The following is a 5,604-nucleotide window of genomic DNA, read 5'->3' on the forward strand; positions in this document are numbered from 1 at the left end:
GTACCAGTGTTGTTTTCAGCTGTTTCAGATGTGGACGCTCATCGCCATCATTGCACTAAATTACACAGAATTACAAAACCAGTGTATTAAAGATAAACTTTCAGAGCATCCAAGGATATTTTATTTTCATCCACTCTAGACCCAGAGGCTGCTTATTAACTGTACTTAAAGCTGTAAGGAATAACACGTGTGGAGTTCATGCGGTGGTAAAGCACTCCTTTCCAATATATATATATATTTTTTTTTAAAGAAGAAAGAAACATAAATACATGTCAGCTTGAAGCCCGCTGTTATAGATGCAGGAATGCAGGGCTGGGCCCCCCGTACTCCTGAAGGGGGGGGGGGTTGTGACTGGTGCTAATCTGGTCTGGAAGGGCGTTGTAAGCTGTGGGGGAGAGCGGGGAGAGATCCGTCGTTCACGCGCATGTCTGCCCGCCGTTCGGAGAATAATCCCCCTCTACGAGAGCAACATCGGAGCGGTCAGGCGTGACCCGCCGAGCCAGCGCACGCACACGCACACGCCGCGCCGTGCCGCCCGGGGGACCCAACCGCGGGCCCAACCGCGTGGGCTGGAGCGGGGCGGGTAACGGCTGCTCCCGGGCGTGGTGAGGGAGAAAAGGCCTGGAAAACGGAGGGAACCGCACGCAGAGCCGAACGTGTGGGGAACAAACCTCATCTGCTGTGAGGTCAGGAACGGTAAACGGTTGTTTTTAGCCTGGCACCACTGCAGTCTTACAGTATAGTGAGGTATGAGCTCTTTACTGAACATGACCAATGTGTCCCAAGCAGGCACATGGCTCAGTAAAGTCTTGAAAAAACTAATAAAAAGTTCAGAACATCCAATATACACCTAAGACGAATCACACTTCTGTTTTGTTTCTGATGTACACACGAGTTGCTGCATATATCCACTGATTACAGTAAGTATCAGTTCTATATTTATACACGGGATAATTAGACAAATGTGTGTGTATTGACCTGAAGGCGTCCACAAGGTTGAAAGAAAGATGACGCACCTGTCAATTTCAATGACCGTACGGCAAACTCGCAGAGGCCACAGTGGTCTATTAGCAAGTTATGCATATGCATGCGCTACTGTATGCGCTTGCATTAATGCATGATTGACTAGTTGATTCATCACTCGGTCCTATAAGTCACCTCTGCGTTATAGATCTGTGGAAGTTCCCTGCTGATCTGGTTATATATTGAACACTATTCCATTTTCAGGTATAAGCATTACTGTTAATGACTGTGCCGAGGATCTATAGCAGCTTGTATAAGGGAATAACTGATGAGTGAGAAACAATTTTAAAAATCTTGAGCAGTGATTCATCCAGTCCCTCGCCCCCTGCGGGGCAGTGAACTGAATTTGCATAAGGTCTGTTTAGACAACCTCCTGTACAGTTAATGTGTTGTCAGAGGGGCGAATGGGATTTCAGCATATGGTCTTCATTTTTCTCCTGCCAGGCTTTTAATTCATGGTAGAAAAGACACACTCGCACGCGCGCGCGCACACATACACACACATTCAAACACAAATTGAATTGTGTGAGTGGAATGTGACCCACAGTAAATTACGGAGGTGCATCTGCAAGCCTCGGGGAAGGAGAGAAGAAACAGCGTGTGAGGAAGAAGGGATATGGAGATGGGTTTTCAGATATGCACAGGTACTGTAGCAGCCACTTTAGCAGCTAACTTTTACTTTGGGCCATTGCATGTTTTTATCTGTCTTTGAAAAAAAAAAAAAACTTGCTACCATCTTATCAAAAAAAATAAACCCTGAGTGTTGTAGGCCTCTTGCAGAGGTCCAAAGAACACAGGGAGAACAGGAGAAGGGGGTGTGTTTGGGATAAGGCACAGAGGCAGAGTAAATTAGAAAGGCGCCCGATCGGAACCAGCGCTCCGGCCCCTTCCGTCTCCAGCAGTGACCCTGGCAGATGGGCGGGGGTGGGGGGAGGGGTGGGCGCAGTAGGCCGAAGCAGCTCCAGTGTGCATCCAAAAGCGGGCGGGGGTGGAGAGGAGGGGAGGGGGGGGGGAGCTGTGGAGATGATACCTGTGGTGTGATGCTGGGGTGCAACTCCTACACACATGCAGATGGGTAGAGGACCGGAGGGGTTGTAATCACAGTAAGTGTGCTAACCCCCCCCCCCCCATGCCCACACAGACTCATCAACACTTCATTGCCATGGACACGGGAGGCGGGGCACAATAACCTTAATAGAGCCTCTTTAATTAATTGGCTCATCTGAAGAGACTAAATGGGCACATCAGAGATTCCTAGCATAGCGATCTTCCACGGCAGACAAGTAAGCCACACTACATTGTCATAAGAGTAGAAAAATATGAAAGGTTAATCGGGTGTCTGTGATGGCAAGCCTGTCGGTGTCATGTGACCCCATTGGATGCCTAAGTTATACTGTAAAGCCAGACTGTCTGTACCGAGTATCTCCTGTAACATACATCCAAGCAAAACTGTCAAGAAGTCCTGTTTTTCAACACCGCAATATCTTTAGAATATATCAAAACTGAGGGAAAGTACTCCTGGTCTACGTAACCATGCAAAACACATGCCATTTTCAAAGTAAGCCCCATCAATCTTTGTTGACACTATTCCTTTTTTTAACTACTCTTATTTGGGATATTTGCAATTATAATGAATCAGCTCATTTGAATATCAAATTAATTAGAGAGCACACAAGAGTAAACGCTCTTTTTAAAAGTCCTTGTTAAAAGTGAAAAGTTCTTTACTACGGTCGGATGCCGTGTTAATTTACAGTGATATCTAATCCCATGTTACTGCACATAAAAGGCATTACTATACATATTTTAATGGGGAGGTGGTTGTTTTCCAAGTAATTTTCTGCTAGACTACATTTTTAATTTATTCATATTTAATTTATTGGTCTCTGCATTCCCACTCAGTAAAACTAATCAACAGCATGTATAGGCCTCTTAAAGACACAGCTGCATTGGCCCTGGAAGAACATTCTGCACCACTGCACCCTGGCCTTTCCGTTCTTCTCTTTTCTGGAGACTGCATTTCTGTCACTTGGATGGAACTTAATTCTACCCATCAGACTTTTCTTCCCTTAAAGACATCCTTAATATAATTGAACATGTATTTTTTAAGAAAAAATGAAAAATAAAGTCCTGGCTTGATTGATCGAACCAAAATATTTACATTTTGTGGGTGCTGAGTCTGGCCGTTGGTGCCTTTGACGGAATGCCGTTCTCAGAGAACAGCATCCCCCCCCCCTCTTTCTCAAAGCCCTTCTGAAAGTCCTGATGCTTTTCCCTTCCATTTTACACTACTGTGGCTCCAAATACCTACTGACCCATTCATAGGAAACACATGTGGTTTGCTGCAGCCTCACAGATGCAATGATTTCAATCAATTGCCATCACCATGCAATGGCAAGGGAATCCACATTAACATTACATTTAGTGTAAGCTTGTTACACACTGTCTGTACACTTAGTGACCACTTTATTAGGTAGACCTATACACCAGCTTGTTCATGCAAATATGTCATCAGCCAATGATGTGGCAGCAACTAAATGCATAAAAAAATGCCGTGGTCAAGAGATCGAGCTGTTTTTCAGACCAAATGTTAGAATGTGGAAGAAATGTGATCTAAGTGACTTTGACCGTGGAATGATTGTTGGTGCCAGGTGGGTTGAGTATCTCAGAAACTGCTGATCTCCAGGGATTTTCACACACAATATTCTTTAGAGTTTGCAGAGAATGGTGCGAAAAACAAAAGACATCCAGTGGAGAAGGGCCAGACTGGTCAAAGCTGACAGGAAGGTGGCAGTAACACAAATAACCGCACATTACAACAATGGTGTGCAGAAGAGCATCTCTGAACAGACAATGTGTCAAACCTCTTAAGAGGATAAGCTACAGCAGCAGAAGACTTAATAAGTCTAAAAAAAAGTCTTATAAATACCTGATAAAGAGCTCACTGAGTGTATATTTATTTGGATATTTACTGAAGGAAGGTACAGTAACTTGCTCAAGGATACAACAGCAGTGCCTTGGAGTTATAAGCACAGTTCCCTAGCAGTTACACGACACTGATGGTGCATACCGACCTTCACAAAATAGGTAATTTGACACCCTTCTATTGGCATGAATCAATTCATTCCGAACGCTTAATTCTTTTTTCAGCCAGGTGGCATTATGAGGTCGGCAATCCGTGCAGAGGGAGCGTTCAGGGAAAAGTGGGAGATGGGTTTGCGGTGGAGGCGGGAGCAGTCGGCAGGCGCGGGAGTGCTCGGAAAGTCCGCTGATAATGAAGTGGAATGGGCGAAGCACACTCAGTGGCTCGATCATAGGGAAATTGCGGCCATCGCGTCAGTCTTAATCGAAACATCCATTACAATCCAACGGGAAAAAGAGCACACACCATTAGTTGGCTAGTTTGGGATAGGACTCTCAAAAAGGACCGGACTTGAGGGACACAATTAGGAGGTCACAGGCGGGTAAACAGTGGTGATTAGTCCTGCAGGACCCTCCAGGGCATGGAGGTACTTACTGAAGGACATTAATGCCACATTTACATTGGCCATGCGCAGCCAGAACAGTGTTATTTAGAATGTTGATCTGCGTTTCGCCGTCTTTTTCATGCATTTCCTTGACCCCTGAAAAACCGACTAGAAGTTAATGCCCGTGCCCATTGATACGTAACACCCAGTTTCTTCATACCTAAGGACCTAAAAGGTACTCACTACCCAATTTCTAATATCTGAATAGCTTTGAGAAAAGGGCCTATTTGATGAATGAGGGAGAATAGAAAGTGGTGTATTTCCACATTCTGTATAATAAAAGCACAGATAATTCAGGGGTCTGAGAGGTTTCCATTTTTCTACATGCATAATGTCCTCCGCTTCTGGAAAATTCTGTTCTCCAGCAAATTGATATGAACTTTTCCCATCGCTAACGGGGACATTGTGTACTGGAAAGCCAGGGCTTCTTGCCATGTTATCACTCTAGCGACATGCAGCATGCACCTTTATTAGACTTCAACAGGAAACTGCTGATCTGTGCTCTTCCAGGATTGTAGCATGCCAGCAACAGTAGTATTAGCATGAACAGTAGCCTGCTTTGTTTTTTATGTTACACTGTACGGCAACTATCAAGAGCTCTTTCCAACAGATAGAAAAATAGACTGATACAAATAGATGACTGAAGATCAGATGGGAAAGCAGTCTAAAAGGCATGTTTGGCGAAGGAACATGGATGTTAATGGGGGGGGGGGGGGGCAGTCCGGAAAGTTCCTGCTTTAGTATATACATGTTGGTTGATGTTTGTAGTAAAAAACTAAAGTGAAAGAGCAACATTACTGAAATACACAATGCACACTGACAATTAATACAATGACCAATTAATAGACTATTGTGATTGTTGTGGTTGAAGTCTGGTTTTGCTTGAAGTAGAGATTGATGAAGGGGAAAAACTGATGGACAGGAGGAAGGAAAATAAGAAGAAAAGGATGAGGGAGAAACACTAAACAAATCAAGTTTGGAGCTCCATTGTGTATGTAAATTTTGAGTATTTACATGAGAGGTCACAGAAGTTAAGTTCAAATGGCGAGAAACTCCG

This window comes from Conger conger, chromosome 6, assembly GCF_963514075.1.
Source record: "Conger conger chromosome 6, fConCon1.1, whole genome shotgun sequence".
Lineage (NCBI taxonomy): Eukaryota > Metazoa > Chordata > Actinopteri > Anguilliformes > Congridae > Conger > Conger conger.